Raw genomic sequence first — 16984 nt, 5'->3', positions numbered from 1 at the left:
ACTGTTCAGTAGGATACTTAACGGAGCGCGTTGAGGGGGAAGGAGAAGACGTGCAAGTAGAAACGTAAGATTAGGGTAAACCTTAAGAAAAAATTATCAGAATTGTTAGTTTAAATGAACTTCTAGTATGCCTGCCCATTCCTTGCTGCCTCTTCATGGTCTAGGTCTAACCAGTTAATAACTGCACACGCTGGAGTCTGCCTGTGGCTTTGTTCTTGGGGTTGGTTGTGTTTTTCACTGCCAAGGGCACCTCCAAGGCTGTGCAGGTGCTGCTTTGGTCTGTTGTTATAAAACCTGATAAACACAAGTGGAAGTTCTACTCAGAAAACGCCACTGCTCGCAGAAAGTGAATGTATAAGCTTCACTCTTGAATATTTCTGAGCAGTTAACTCTGAATTTGCATTCTGCCGCATTTGCATTTCTTATGAGTTACTTATCAAATCAGGGACCAGCAACGATAGAAAGGGACTTGGAACCAAGCTTATTGAAATTGTAGCTTGAGAAAATAATTTTGACTAACAATGCAACATGTAAAAAAAGCTTATCAAAAAGTATTTTTGAGTTAAAGAAAGCAAGGAAGTCTGAAGCTGCAGACACAGCGCAAAGAGGGGAGGTGTTTTTGGATGAGCTGTGTGGCAGGTATTTCAGAGCTGTACGTAGAGTGAGGTATATGGCTGAGTCTAATATTGGTCTGGATGTCTGCAGAGCCTACACTGAGTGTGAGGACATAGTGTAGCGGAATAGTGGTTTACGTGTGTGTATGCTATGCACTCCCTCTTCTGGATAATGCTGTAGCGGTCCTGCTAGTGGAATTTCCTCCCTACTGTGCTGAGCCTAAAAGCTCATCAGGGCTGAGGTTACTGCTGCATACGTGCTGTTACTGCTGACGGGCCAAGGAGGTCTTGCAAACAGGTCACGAACGTCTTGGTTGTTACCGTGTGCTTGGAGGGCTTTTGTTTTTTGAAGGCAATGGTGGCACCGAGGGCACCACAACAAGTTTGGGCAAGTGCTGTCCGAACCAGTGCTTTAATACTCGCTGCTTCAAAAATGGAAAAGTTGGGTCTGAGCATTGTGGCTGGACTCTTCCTTTGAAATGATTCACACTGAAGTAATGTATCGAATGCCTTGGAGGCCAGACATCCAAAACTGTCGTCCAAATTTGCATACCCTGGCTCACTCATTACTACAAAAACATGATTTTATTTTTTAGGAAAGGAACTGTGATTCTGCAGTTACAGCATCTGAAAAGGGTTAGGAGGAGTCTGAAACGCTTCCCACCTGTGTCAGACTTGGGCATGCCACCTGGTCTCTTTGCCATAATTCCCTTTCTGTAAAACAACGTTCTTCTGGATATCTTCTGAAGAAAAATGAACCAATAAAGTGATAATTTCATACATGGTGTTACGAGCCAGATATGTTCTTGGATAGACTGTCAGGCAAAGAAACCAAAATTTTTCTATGAGATATTTTTATCCCCTTCCTTCATCTCTTGAGCGCAGTTTGAGCCAATCAGTTTGGTTAGTGAATGAGTTTACAGTATCTCTTGTTGCGTGTTTTGTGCTGCCCTCCTTGCCTCCCTCCCAACTGCACACCTAAGGAAAGCATCCCAGCTGCCCATTGCTTCCCCTGCTTCTCCGCCTAAAGCACGTTGGTAAGGATTGCCTCATTAATCCCTTGGGGCTGGAGAATATATAAACCAAATTCTTCCCCATCCAGATATTGCCTTGTACTCTCCCCACTGGCCCTTAGCCTCTGCCGCTCTCAGACCTCCAAAACTTGTTAATCTTAAATGCATCTGAAGAAAACAGTTTTGGGGTTATCTGTTGTTTGGCCCCTGCATTCCCACAGCCTTATGGGGTTACAGAACTAGAAAGGCTCTTGTATCTCACATACCACCAAAATAATGAAATTATTAACAGCAATCTATTTTTAAAGTATGATCAAGGCCTCAGTTTGGGCCATGGAATTTCATTGCTAAGCATTGTGCTGCTGACAGGGGACAATGCTGCAGTTTGATGAAGCCCATGAGATTTACAGGAATAAAGTAAAGCTTTGCTCTAGGTTTGCAAAAGCCCAAACTATGCTTGTGCATCCATTATACATGACAGAATGATTATACTATAAAAAAAATTACATATCCAATCTTTTGTATTTTGGCTGCAGGCAGTTCAGCTCTGTCTGGTCGAGTGCACTTAGCACGTTCTTCCTTTCGATCCATAAACAACTCTAGGTTAGTGATGAAAAGGGCAGGGGGCTGAAATGACATTATCTTGTCTTCTCACTGTGTTTAGGCAATTTAAGGACATGCACTGTGCGGAGAAGAACCTGTTTGGATCATCAGCTGCTACAGGCCAACCCAGTCTTCCATCGTTCTGGTCCAAAATTTAAAAAATATTGGTCCATAGTATAGAAATGGTTCTAGGCATCCTGAAAGAAATTACTGAGTCATCTAATATGTGGACTTGCTTTTTCGTGGGACATATATGCAGTCCTCATAGTTGCCTATCAGGCCCAGCTAAATCCATTAAATTACCTAGATAAAGAATTAGGTAGAGTTTGAGAGGTTTTTTTGTGTTGACAAAACCAAACCTTTACTTAGCTGCCTGCTGTGTGTATCTACCCGTGATAAGTGTTTGTTTAGAATTAGGTGAACTGCTCAGTGTTTTTAGTATGCTGGGGCCTTCCGAAAACAACTCAAATGCAAGGCTCTGAAGAGTCGGTCAGCTCTTCTTACCCATTTCAGTGAAACTGTACTAGTGGTTAAAGTCCTTTGAACTGATACGGCTGAGGACTTGTTAACCCTTTGACGGGCATAGCCAGATTTGGCATCTTACAGTTTGTCTGAGGTGAAAAAAGGTTGTGATCAAGTCAGATACATCCTTAGGAACTAACAGGGCTGCATCCAAGTGTATACAAGTCCCATTTCCCAGTGCTGGTGCACAGTTTCCTTGTTTGTTCTTTCAGCTCGTCCTGCTGATCCGTAACATGCTGTTGAGCCACTTTCTCAAGCTCGTACTACTGGCATCCCTGTGGGATGTGTAAGGCTGCAGCTACTTACTCTTCTCAGTCTTTCCTTCTCTCTCAGCACTCTGCCTCGCTCACGTATGCGCTGTCAGCCGCTTGCCAGTCTCGCACCCAAGTGTGTATAGGTGCCATGCCGCGTTGTATACACGCACTTGTGTCCTTATCGCCAGCAAAGCTGCTCATCTGCAGGCTTCAGATTCCCAGCTGGACTCATATGGGCCTGTAGGGTTTTATGGCACTTATTTCAACTAGCTGCTACTGTAAAAGCATTTAATGATGTCTTGCACCTATGGTAAATGAAGGGCAGAAATAACAAGTAGTAGTAGTGAAGCTTGAAATGCTTTACAACAGGGCGCTGGTTTGTTCTAGATTTACCGTACTCTCTTGGTCATACTGTTTTCCCTCGTTAAAGTGTTATGAAATACCCTGCCACCGCGCGTTTTTCTCCCCAGGGTGATTCACTGTGTGTGGGTAATAAAAGCAAAGAGGAGTAGCTACAGCTCCTGTTGGTTGAATGCAGTACGTGTACGACAGCTCACGTGCCACGTGGTCATGGCTGCACAGGCCACGTAGTGGACTCCTCTCTCCCTGTCTCAGGTGATAATGCAGCTGAATTTGGCCCTGCCTGTTTACTTACCTAGAATCCTCTTAGTTAGCCTTACCCCCGGTGGTTTCTGCTTTCTTCACTCTGCTCTGGCCATGGGTCTGGGAATGGAGACGCGTTCATGCCCTATTTTCTGCTGAGGAACAGGATGCTTTGGCTGAAACTAAACATCCCTCATATGATTAAAGACTGGAGAGAGTATAAAGCCTTACGAATATAGTCTTTCTCCACTGAAATCAGTTGGAGTTTAGCTACTGACACTAGTAAGACCAAACTGAGACTTCTTCAGGCTCTTGGTAGCTGACTTCTTGCAGGCTGTGAAACTTAGTGTGAAATACGGTGCTTGCTGCTTCCTTGTGCAGGGATTAGTGGCGAGTTACTTTGCATTCAGCTGCCTGTGCACTCAGATGATTAATAGCTGCCTTTCTGACCCTCCATATCGTCCAGACAGCTGTGAGGGGAAAAACAAAGCCCTATACTAAGGAAGGAGAAGGAAGTTCAGATTGTTTATGTGTGGTTATGGTTTCCTTTGTTTCTTCCTATTTTGCGTTATGCCTGATCTTTCAAGTTGCAGAGAGCAGACTTCACAGTGCTGGGAATAACATTTACTAAATATGCTGGAAAAGATTAACTCTTGTTTTCTAGGGATGCTGTGCTCACCTTTTTCTGAAAATCTGGCTCCTATAAGAGGTCCTAAATCAGCTGCTAATATATGTTTTGGTGGTTTGAGAGGATAATTTCAGACCATGATAGGTACAGGCAGGTTTCAGACCAACTTAGATGTTCTCAAGCACTGAAAAAAATCAATTAGCCTGTGTGGCAGGGATGGGGTGCAGTCTTATGTGGATGGTGCCTTTCTGTCAAGCGTGCTCTTTGTTGGGTCCAGTTTCAGATGGTTTTTCTCTCCTGTGGTACTGCATTTATAGCTTCTTTGTGCCTATGGTAAAAGGCCTCTTCTCCCACTTTGCTGTCTAGTTCATGTCATGTTCAGTCTCTCATTTTCCAGACACTCCACGGCTCCATATCTCCAAATGATACGTACAATGTCTCAAGACGTTAATGCTGGTCTTCGGTAATGTATGTCTTGTCTTTTCACGTTGTTTTTTTCAAGCTCCTCTTTTCAACAATACTTTTTTTCAAAGAAAATTCAGATTGTGCTGTTCCAAAAGCTGGGAACTGGAGAAAAGCAAGAGAGACTGCAGTAGCTAGAAAGTACAGTAACACCAGGATGTTGCAATGCTGCTTGTAAGTTATTATAGAACCAAACAGTTTCCGATGCCACATGAGTGTATGAGGAGGAGGAGGATGTTTTGACACACAGGTGGAGGAGACGGACTTAATTTGGCTGAAAACGAGAAAGACAGGCATGGTAAATAGTGTAGCCAGCCCTTCTTGCTTCAGAGCTGCCTCATCAGGGTGGTAAAAGGCTGCGTCTCTCAATCTCTTTTAATTAAAGTACCTTGTATTCCACTATAGTTGGTGGTAGAAAGGGGTTTGATAAAGAGCTTAGTACTTATGTGAGCGGCCTGATTGCTTTACAAAATAATAATTAATGGTAAAACTGCTGCCTGGGTAACATGCATAAACCTTGGGAGATGTTGGTTTCTTCTGCCTGCCCTTACTGGGTTTCTCAAGAGGAGTATTATGTTCTGTCCCTGTCTTCTGAGGTTTTGTGAGTCAAAGGTTGAGTAATGATGGCTTGAGACATGGCTTGGAGCCCTCGCCCACTGGCATGATGTCAGTGGGAGGAGTGCAGAGTGTGGGCTTGCAAAGGTCTCAGAAGAGCCATCGCTCCTTACAGCGTGTTTAGCTTTCTGATGACCTAAAGCCATTCTCCACCCACCTGTGAGTAATGCGTTTCTGACTGAGTTATTTCCTTGGATATCAGTTGAAGTAAGTAATGCCCCGGTGGTCTAATTCACTCCTTTCACTGATCTAATAAATTAAGAGATTTGTTCAGATAACTCAAATGGGTTTTGTTAGCATAGTGCTAATAATAAAGCATTTTAACAGAAATGGAAGGAGCTGGCTTAAGTTAGAGCACCAGGACTGCCCGGCTCACTTTCTCTTGAGGTCACTCTGTGCGGTGTTAATGGGGTTATATGTTCTTTGCAGTCCCAGTTTTCATGGTTTGGGGTATCATTTTCTTGGGGTGAAGTATGAACTTGCCTCAGACATGTTATTTTTGATGGATCTAGGCTACTTAGTGCATCTTCTAATAATGCATTTCCGTTTATTTTAGGAGAGAGCTTAAAACACAGTTCATTCCCTTTTATCTTTGTGTTCGCACTGTGTTCATGGGGAGTGTTGGGCAGAAACTTGCTGTGAACTGCACGATTAAAGCACAGTAAGTGTTTGTTTATAAAGTCAATGGCAAAATATTATGGAGCGTTATTGTACTTCTTAAAATGAATCTTCAGACTCTGAAGATTATTTCTATAGCACTAATTGTCCCCCTTGTATTACTTGTATAGTCCCCCTGTATAGACAGTGCCTGTCTTCAGTCTTGCGGCTACAAAACACCCTCTCATCAGTCTGAGGTGGTGAACTGTACCTTGAGGATTGTGGAACTGTACTGTCATTAGTGGAAGTCATGGAAGGAAATGCTGGCAGAAGTAAAGCTGTAACTCTTAAAATTGTGCAACGGCCAAACTGTTATTTTTCCCTGAGGATAATTTGAAAGAAAAGAAATGTTTATATTGGCTTTGCAATGTTTCAGTCTGGTCCCAAACCACTGACCTCCTAAAAACAAAACGGAAATGTGCCAACACCTCACTGAAAAACAGCCCTTCCCCAAGCATGTGCTAATACCAGCCAGTTTGCCTCAGTATTCACAAATAATAAGAAGAGCCACATGTTTGGTTGAACGAAAGAGAAATTATGAACCTTGAATGAAAGCTTGCAGATGCTGGCTTTGCAATTTATGGTTTGCACATTCCTGTTCCAGCATTTTTTTTTAAGACTAAATGAGAGTATTAGATGAATGAAGGCTGTCAATGTGCCCTAGTTGCCCTAATATTCTTACTTTTAGCTCTTAATATTATTTTCCACAGACATATTTTGAGTAAGTGTTTAAATAGGAGGAGAGAGAAATTTCATGCCTTCTTGCTGAATCAGCAAAGCCTTGAAATCTCCTGCTACTTTTCATTTATTTTTGGATAGGGTTATCTCCCCCCCAACTCGCTCCCCGCTCGCAACACTTCATTCTTGGATCCTGTAAATCAGGCTAAGAATCCTGTAAGGCAAAAGACGTCGTGACGATAGAAATTGCAGAAGCCCCTGATCTGGGCGCAGTACCTAAGATGTTTGAAGTCAAACTGAACGATAACAACAACACATCCATGGGAAGGATGTGGCTGTTGTCTCCCCCCTAGGAAGCTGTATCACTTCTGTTGTATTAAAATGGTGCAAGATAAAAATATAAAGATACAATACCTGTGGAAAGAAGTCCCTGATATTTAATAACTATGTATGTACATGCACAGACAAAACTATCTTTTCCCCTCAAATCATAATAACAGAGATCTTTAATTCAGCTCAGTATTATGAGCCTCTCTAGTGATGGGGGAAAATGTCATCCACGATTCCTGCTGGCTGGAGATATGGCCCGCTTTAGGCATAGGCAAAGTATTCAGTCATTTAGGGCAGCAGTTGGCTGCAAGCAGCTTGATTGCCATGGTCTTGCTGATCACTTTGCAGGAGGGCTGCTGCACCACTGAGGAAGGCAGTGGGGTGTGTAGGGCAGGTCCTGCCTCCACACTTTTTTTATTCCTGGCAGAAAGAGCAGCAGTCCAACTCTTTCTTTCTGGCTTTTCATACCACCTCCCTCTCCCATCTTGTGAGGTAGGTAGACCGATTCCTCAGCCTTGGGACACCAAAATCTAATTTTGACCATGTCTCTGAGAAGCCCTCTCAGTAGACATTTGCTAGTTCCCTCTCAGTAGACATTTGCTACAGAGGACTTGTTGTCTTTGAGCCACTTGATCCACGATCATTAGTGTCCCCCCTTCCTATGTAGTGTCCGCAAGAGGAAGGTGGATGTTAGGGGGAGTCAAACTGGCCAACGGAGGAAGCACGGTATAAGAGTAAGCAAATAAATATGAGTGTAAAGCAGGAAGCATTAGCACGGCCTAAGTGGCTCAATTTAATGGCATTGGAGAAAGCTTCTTACTTGGAAATAAATGTTCATCATATTACATTAGGAGCTCTCCTAACTCCTATCTGATATTTTAAGAATACATTTTGTTTTCATTTTTTCCAGCTGCACTGACAGGCACTAAATCAGTCTCTTAATTTTTTTACTCCAAGTAATTAAATACCTGTCCATCATCCTCACTTGAGGAAGGTGCGAAGGAGGAAAAATAAGCTTGCCAGGAAAGGCTGGAAAAAGAGCCTGAAAGAAACACAAAGAAACCCCAGCAGGAACTGAGGCAGATGGGTTAGTGTGCCTCCAAGACCTGGGGTGGTGATCCAGATGTTCACGTTGCACAAGAGCTCGGATGCTGGAGATTAAAAGTCAGCTCTTCAGCTGGGCTGGATTTGCATGTGCAAAATGTTTGAGCATCTTTTTGCATGTTCTCACATGGTACTTCCAACAAAAGACAGGGAAGGAAAAGCCTAGTTACTTGTTTATGGGTATCGGGGTTTTTTTGAGTCTTTCTGTGTGTGTTTTTTTTTTTTCCTGGTACTTGCAAGTTGAGGTTTAGTTCCAGGTTTTATGTTTGCTTAACTACTCACAGAGCTGTTTCCTAACCCAATGTTTAACATACTTTCAGGGTGGATCCTACCAGTGATAGGTAAACATTTCACCTTAGTCCACTAAGCTACTGATTTCTAGGCGGAAAAGCACTGGTTTGGGGGGTTTTGTGGCTGCAATTTTTCATCTGTTTTCAGTTGTAAATGCAAGTCACCTAAGAGTTGATTGGCAGGGGCAAAAAGTCACTTACTCAGTTTCTTCTTTACCAGAAATTAGAGCCAGCTTGTCTGTGTGTATCAAATGTGCGATCACACAATTACGGAGGCAGTGTCGAGTTCTGAGTCTCTCTGGCTGGTGCAGAGCACTTTCAAGAAGTGCTGGATAACTTGGCTGTCTCGGCAGTAGGTGAAATCAGGGCTTCACCTTGCAATAGTTAAGCAAGTAACCAGTTGCACTGGAACGCTTACGATGGCATGCTAGCTATACAGAAGATTAAGTACACCAAGATATCTGTCTCTTGTCTCTGGCAGCGAGAGTACATTTGTAACCGTTCCTATCAGTAATGTGCTGTATACATATCCTACTAAAAATATTATTCAAAACCAGATAGACAAAAGAAGAAATGTTTACCAAGCATGGGCAAAACATCATTTGCATTTGAAACTCATTTTGCCATTGAAAATCCCCCCAAAATAGATGTCAGCACATGAAATTATTTTTAAAGTTGTCTGCTGTCTTTGGAAATGCAACAAAAAGAATTAAGACTTAGTAAGTTGTTTTGAAATGGAAATACATTACATTTAAACAAAATAGAGCCAAAATACATCTCCTCAGTAAAGTCCAGGTAACCTCATTTACTGGTTAAGTGTATTTTGGTTCTAAGGATGGGATGACTCTTACCTAACTTTGGACGTCTAAAAATTGTTTAAGGGAGCTAAGTAGCCTTTCAAATAATGTACCATGAATGTGCATAACACCACCATGCTGCTTGTCTGGAAGTGAAGGTGCTACGGTACAATGTGCTAGCTATATTTGTTTACAGCATGATATCAATTGTATTGAAATAAGCTCTATTGTGTTCATCTAATCAAGTGCAATAGTAAGTAAAGGGGGATTCCCCTTTGCACAGTGCATTAACACTATGTACTACCTGACTGGGTAAGGCAAACAATCCAGTTTTTCAAGTTTGATACTGTGGTGAAAATAAATAGGCCTTGGGGTAAGTGGCTAGTGGAACATATTCTACCCTTCTCCTTCACAACTCAGCGAATTTGAGAAATGGTGATAAAACAAATTATATGGATATATGGCAGTCCTGACATAGTGTCCTGCATCCTTTGCCTTAGTTAAAAACACCGGCTGGGCTAGCAGTGATTGCTCTATTTACAGCTGGTCTAAAAAAAATTAACTTGTTGCAAATAATTTTCTAAGGCAAACCATTTTTTATCATAAGGTCCTGAACTTTTCTGTTTCACTTTAGTGATAAAATCAGCTGCATCAATTGTATTAAACATTCTGTAAAAATTGGTGTTGAGATTTTTGGCTTCGCTGACCCCGGATGAGTATAGTGAATGGGCATACTAAGGACGCTTTCACATCTGAATGCTTCCAGTGCCCTTTGCCCAGGATCTTTCAGAATACATTGAGAAGGGAAATGAAAATCTTTTGCAATACGTGAAAGCATTGTTCACTGAAACATATAGCAGGAATTACAGTCTGGATGGATGGATGACCAGATCAGTAAAAAGCTGGTAGGATGATCAGGCGCAGAGGGTAGTGGTTAGAGGCTGATACACTACCTGGAGGCCGGTAACAAGTGGAGTACCACGGGGGTCTGTCCTGGCATCTGTCCTGTTCAATGTTGTTTTCAATGACCTGGAGAAGGCAATGGAGCATAGCTGCATCAAGTTTGAAGATGACAGCAAACTGTGGGGACCAGGCAATAGCTTGAGGGCAGGACTATCACCCAGAGGGACATAGGCAGGCTGAAGGACTGGGCCCAGATGCACTTTAGAAATTTGGTGAGAAAATATGCAAAGCCCTGTCCCTGGGAAGGAAGAGCCCTGACAACCATACAGGCTGGACACTGCTTGGTGGGGAGCAGCTCTGTGGGAAAGACCTCTGCTTGGACTAGAGACATCCTGAGGTCCCTTCCAATTTGAATTATCCAACAATCCTATGAATATGAGGTATTGGAAGGGATCTCTGGAGGTCATGGGGTCTAAGTGCCTACTCAAAGCAAGGCTAGCTTGGATAAGGTTCAGTTCAGAATATCTCCAAGCATGGAGACTCCATGACTTCTCCAGGTGACTTGTGTCACCATTTGCCCACTCTCAAGCGTGACAAGACTCTGCAAACAGTTGGAACGTGACACAGACTTCATGTCTTTAAATGAAAGTTTTGGTAATGTGGCACAAAACTTCAAGGTACTCTTAGGAGTTGAAATCAGATAGGAAATTTGCATGTTGTAGATGTTATCATTGCTGACCTGAGAAGTTAAATTGTCATTGTTTATTTCATGTGTTAAGATGCATTATCAAAGCACATTTATCTTATTTTTGGTGTGTTTATTCTTTACCATCTCCATGGTTATGTAAAGTTGTTAACCTAGTGGATTCATGGTGGGTCTTCAGCTCAGGAGAGAGGGGTCAGGAGTGAGTAAAGCCTATGCAAGCAAATGTTTTCTTCAGCTGGTGCAGGTTTAGTGCTAGTAGTTGCTCTGCATGTTGCAGCTGGTGTAGATTTACTGAGTTTGGGGAAAGGCTGGGGAACCTTGTACTACCTCAAATTGTGCTACAACATTCCAGTATAGAGGGCCCGAGTGCCCCAGGCTATTGGGGTGGTGCTCCAGAAGTTTTTCATCGGAAGGAATACGTACATCTGGAAGATGGTATTGCCCATGCTGCATTGCACTAAAGATGTCTGTTCTACAGTACAGCTAATACATAGTTTAACAACTTGGTTTGATATCGGGGGGTGAAACAGGCTTGTGGAAATGCAGAGATTCAGGATCATTTCCATAATCTTCACTAATCCTTTCCTTTGAAATAAAAATATTCCAAATGGCAATAAATGTCCTTAAATTGTTTGGCACTGACAGCCAATCTGTGGTGTCTTGAAATTCATTGCTGCATATGAATAGATGTGAGTGGATAATTTAGAGCAGGGGGTTATAGTTCCACAGGAATAACAAATAAGAAAGCAAAACAATGGCTTTGCATGAGAGCCTGTTAAAACCTTGTAAGGATTGTTCTATAAATAGTGTGTTGTTTCAATCATCTCAAGAAAGTATTAAATCCAGCAGGGCTAGCATATAAAATCTCGACTTACGAGAATTATAAATGCTGTTTCTTTCTAAAGAGGTGCTAGAAAGGAGCATAACCAGGCATTACGGTTGTTTAAGAGGGGTCACTGATCTGGGAGATGCAGCAGGTAACGAACGTATTGTGATGGATAGCTTGTGTGTTTTGGATGGCACTGTGAGAGTCCAACATGGAAGAGAGCAGAGCAAAACAAATGGGGAGTATCACCTTTTTTCTGCAATAGCTATGTGTGCTCATGATTTAGTGGTAGGGCTGTCATGCCTGTGTGGACAAGCAAACGGTGTAAAGATAGATTCAGTATCACCTATCAGACCAACTAATGTAATTGGGGGGTGGGGGGGAAGAGACAAAGGTTTGGTCACACATGCTATACTTGACGTTTTGATGCATTGGAACTGCTGATTGCTTTAGCTCATTAAAAGCGTTAGCCAGCGGGAGGTGCTTCTGAGTTGAGCAATTTTACTTCAAATTTGATAATTTGGGCCTGTAAACAGTATCTAACAGTATCTGAAGTCGATGAAATATGTGGAATAATATGAATGCTACTACTGATAGGCTGGAAGAGAACAGAAGGGTCTCAGAACGTGTGAATCCCTTGCTAATAGAATTAATCTAAGATCTAAAGGAAGACTTGAGTTCATATGAGTGTCTAGACTTTTGCCCTCTAAAGATAAAATAAATCTGTGTAAATCAGTTGTTGAGACAGAAAGGAAATTCACACTTTTCTTCAGTAAGAAGTTATGCAAGGAGTGGGAGACAGAATTTTCTTTACCCTCTTGTTACAGGTAAGAACTGTTCATTTCTGTGTACTCCCGACTCACCAGTCTCCCCTGAAACCCCATGCTGTCTGCAAAGGTATGATATGTGTACCAACCAGATCTGCAAATACCTTCCCTTTTCATTATTTTGAGTAAGCTTACCGAAAACAACAGATTTTTGTCCATTGAACATTGTCCAACTGTTTCTTTGCCGCTTTAGCGTGCTATGTTGAACGGATTCCAAAGTTTAGAAGTTATAAAACAGATGGAGAAATACCACTGGAATGCAAGGCCTCCCTTCCTTCGGCCAATTAATGTTGATGAGATTTAGGACTTGCCTTTGCAGAGACACTCGAACAATAATCTGAATTAACTGAAAATGTGAATTTAACATGGATTAGCCAAACTGCATTAAGCCTCTGCATAGTTAATCATAGTCAGAATGAAAGTGGCCTTAATTTGATATAGCTGGATTCATTTCCAAAGTCAAAATAAGGTTATCTGACTTCTGAATAGAGATTTTATTAATCTGTTCTAAAAGTTAATTTGGATTAATTTTTGTGAACGTCCCTGTTTACACAAGCTTTTGATGGATAAAGTAGCTTTAATAAGAGCTACTTTTGTCCTAGCTGGATCGAATCAGGACCAGCATTGTTTAGTCCCACATTTGGTGGTATTCTAGCCTATTTTCTAGATGTAAGTCATCAACCACCTCTTTTTTGGGGGGAGAGCAAGAGAAATTTTACAGCTAAATTTTTCCCATTTGCTAAGAATTTTTTACAAGCAGGTGCTCCAAATGTTTCTTGGCTTAAAGATACAGCATTTTCTGAGACTGTGAATAATTACTGATGTTCTTTCTTTGAAGATATTTATAAACTCCGATTTATTTCTCCTGAGCCACTTGCCAATCTCTGCAGCATGTTTCATAACTTCCTACCAGTGTGATCCAACTAATGGTTTTGCATTTGGCTTTGGAAAAACATAGCCTTATCACTACTCTGCTCAGGGCGCAGGCTGCTTCCAGGATGTACTCAAGGTAACACTGATGAGTGAACCTCAAAAACTGCACATTCTCTAAGAGTTTGGGTAATCAGGAGAAAGTCTGGATGTTTATCTGAACTGTATTTGATCCATCCTAGCCCCTTGGGTCTGCAAAATTCGGTTAGAAATGCTTTACGTAAGACTTGTGGTATTTCCTGTTTCTAACAAGGCCAGATATCACCTCAAAGAGACACTTGCAGCACATTTGTCTCCTGTTTTTACTACCATTGCAGGGTTATCAGGTCACCAGCTCTTGGAGTCTGGTTCTGGAAAGCACTGAAACATGTTCTTAGTCTTAAGTGTAAAAGCAAAACAACAAAGACTAGTAGCACATGGGCTTTAGAGGAATGGGATAGACACGAGGAAAAAATATCAGAGAGACAGAAAGAAGTTATGGCAGCTGGTGTGCACAGGACTGATGTGAGGCACCAGACCTCATGAGCCCTTGATTGGTTTGTGGGAGAAGAGGAAAGTTTGTGGGTACTAAAAATGTGTTTTCTGGAATTTCTAAAATTACTGGCCTACACTTTGGGATTTAAATTATGTAGGACTCACTTTAGGATTAAACTGCTAAAGAGCCAGAAGAGGGAGCATGTCTAAAAATCTCCAAAATTGTTCAGACTGTAGGAAGTGCCTTGAGCAAGGACACTAACATGTGAACCCTAAAGCAGCCATCCTGGCTCAGGCTTTGTGGAAGAAAAATGTAGGTGAAAAAATTCATCTGAGCCAAATGGAAAATGATAGCTTTGGTAATGAAAGAAGTTTTCTTTGTGCATCTAATCAAATTTGAAAAACAAATTACTGTTGAAAAAAGTATCTGAAATTTGCCTTTGGACTAAAATAAATTTCACATAAAGTAAACTTAAGTACGCTATTTGATAAAGTAAATAACTTTTTATCAAGTGTATTATTTTGATCTTTGTCCTTGAAGTTAACAAATTAACTTTCCTTGTGATTTCTCCATTTGTGACAGCCTCTAGCTGTGTTTTTACTGTCGCAACAGCTCCTGGCAGACTGCGTGTCTCTCACATTCACTACAAAGTAAACAGGAATTCTTTCCAAGGGGAACTGGCCGGGCTCCAGGGGAAGAATGCGAGTTATTCATAAGTTCTGGTAGGCTCATTTCTGCTTAATATGGTCTGTTTTTATTGTGGCGTTTATGAAGAAAAAAGTTGTGAAATTTTTTTAATCCCTCAGGATTATTTTCTTCAAGCATGTGGGAAATTGCCTTCCCCCACCCCCAGCCACATAGGTTTATAGCTATTTGTCCCTGACTATATTCATCTTTTTTCCACCTTTAGTCACAAGAGACTGAGCAGGCAGGAGGTTACCGAGATGCAGCCAGGACATGTCATACTATTTTGAGCGCCTAATTGATGTTGCAGACATGCCCAGCGGTAGGTCGTTGTCCTGGCGAAGGTCTGCCTTTCCAAGGGCCAGAGCGTCGGCAGCCTTGTCTGGCCGGCAGCTTTGACTTCCAAAGCCTAGGCAGCAGCGGTAGCAATTTCTTCATGCCAACCCCACCAGTGCTGCAACCCTGGCAGAGAAGGGAGAAAAATACTTCAGGGGTTTTGTAGATTCAGTACTGATGAAACAGACTCGGGCTGGGTGACGGATGCACCCGCTCGGCGCCTGTTTCTTCTGTGGCCTGTGACACCAGCAGAGCCCGGGTGCCCATGCAGTGAAGCTGTGACCAGGGTTTTATCTGTCTCTAGGGCTTCTGGGTTTCCTTCGTGGCTCTGCCTGTGACAGTGAGCTGAGCAGTCCACTGGTTCTTTCCCAGGGAGGAGGTGGGATCCTTCCCATCTACAAAGAGAGCAGGGGGATACAGACATGAATGTCTGAGCATAAGCTGGAAATTGGGTGGAGGTTTCTGAACAGGTCCTTAGAAGAATTGTTAGTAGAAGGAGTGAGGTTTGAAGAGGGAACTTGATGCCTTATGAAAGGGATTATATAGTGGTAATACAGAAATACTATTTGTGACAGAAGGAGCCTGGATTGACAAACAGGGAGGTCCCTCGCAGAGCGTATTTTCTGCGCCTTTCCTTCTGGGTATACAAGAGGAACTATAGAGCTATACTGTAGCTGAGGACTATCAACACTTTACTGAGTTTGCAAAAAGAGCGGATTGTTAAACCAAGTAAAAAATGTTATCAGGAATCTAGCCTTCATACCAGATAAACCAACCAGTTGTGACTGGGAACGGTGATAAACTCAAGTCATGCACGTGCATGAGTGTCGAATTCAGCACAACATTTCATTAAAAACCATTAGCAACTCGAGTATCTCATTTTAGTATTGGAATTTAAGAATGAATGGCATGCTCTCTCTTAAATGAATGTTTATGGCTGAAGTATATAATGTTTCTATAATATAATTTAGTTTTAAATTTCAAAGTGTTTACCCTCAACACTGACAGTATTGCAATTGTATTTTCTCCCTTTTTGTGTGTGAGGAATACAGAAAATGGGCAGTTTCTCCAAAGTCGCATCAGGAGAGCTAGATCGGGGCAGGCACAGAATTTTTAACACTGGATTTTAAGAACCCAACGTGGAAGATGTCCCACAGCAACTGCATGCAATGAATAATGGACATCAGAGCTGGGGTGTGATCGGTCAGGAGCTGCTGGTAAGCCTCATGGGATATTTTGTGGCTAACACAACAGCAGATGAGCAGAAAACATTTTTCTTCAGCTGCCCTTTGGTTAGAGTTGAGCAGACACATTAGCTCAGTCCAGTTTGCTCTGATCACCTCTCTTCCTGTTTTCTCTGTTTTTTTCCTTGATTGTTCAAGTGCCCGTCTTTTGTTTCCACTAATGCTTGAAAAGGAGGTTTTAATTTCACATGAAAGAGCATATTGATGTGCGATGCCAGGGATTTACACCAGAATTGCTGGCATACTCAACCCTGTATTTTGGCTGCCTGTATGTATTTGGAATAAGGGTATTAAAAAGAAAGGGGAGACTATTCATCACAATGCTTAGCATTATGTGGCTCTTTTAAATGTTCAAAGCACAGTCCAGACATCATCTAAATAATCTCATGATCTCTCCAGGGAACAGGAATGTAAACAGAGTTTATCTCCTTAGCTCTGACACTGAAGCAAATTGTTCAAGGCCAGGGGTGGGAGAGGCTCTGCTTCTCTTATCACTGCCTTAATTGTAAAATCATTGGTACAAATGCATCTTTTCAGCTTTAGTATGTCAAGCAGAGTGAAGAAGGGGTGCTAGGGGAGAGGGCAAGGTGCAAGCAACTGAGAGATAATAAAATAAATATAAGAGTTTGTCATGAATGCATATGTGATAAATTAAACATTTTAATACATATAAACCACTGCTAATTCATGCTAAGCATGCCTGCTTTTTGCTTCCTTTTTTAAATCAAGAAATGAGTTTAAAGGAAATGAGGTAGTTGCTTCACTGAATGACAGGAATGTGAGCAAATATGTAAAATGCTAGCAATATGCATTTGGAGGAAACAGAAAGAGGTAGTCAAGAGAAAGGAGGTCTGCTCATTCCATTCTCCTAAGCCGAGGGCAA

At 42.0% G+C, this 16984-nt stretch overlaps 1 long non-coding RNA gene across 1 annotated transcript in view; it reads left to right on the top strand.

Moving 5' to 3' along the window:
- Positions 1 to 16984, top strand: part of LOC112983686 (uncharacterized) — a 68077-nt gene that overhangs the window by 50204 nt on the left and 889 nt on the right. The window contains exons 11-14 of the long non-coding RNA XR_003259306.2: positions 12433 to 12502; positions 13271 to 13441; positions 14420 to 14559; positions 15910 to 16074. This is a non-coding gene — a long non-coding RNA (uncharacterized LOC112983686). The remainder of the gene's footprint in view (positions 1 to 12432; positions 12503 to 13270; positions 13442 to 14419; positions 14560 to 15909; positions 16075 to 16984) is intronic.

Source organism: Dromaius novaehollandiae, chromosome 8 (genome assembly GCF_036370855.1).
Source record: "Dromaius novaehollandiae isolate bDroNov1 chromosome 8, bDroNov1.hap1, whole genome shotgun sequence".
Taxonomy (NCBI): Eukaryota; Metazoa; Chordata; class Aves; order Casuariiformes; family Dromaiidae; genus Dromaius; species Dromaius novaehollandiae.
The sequence above is the reverse complement of the archived record's forward strand: the minus strand, read 5'-3'. Positions and strand labels throughout refer to the sequence as shown.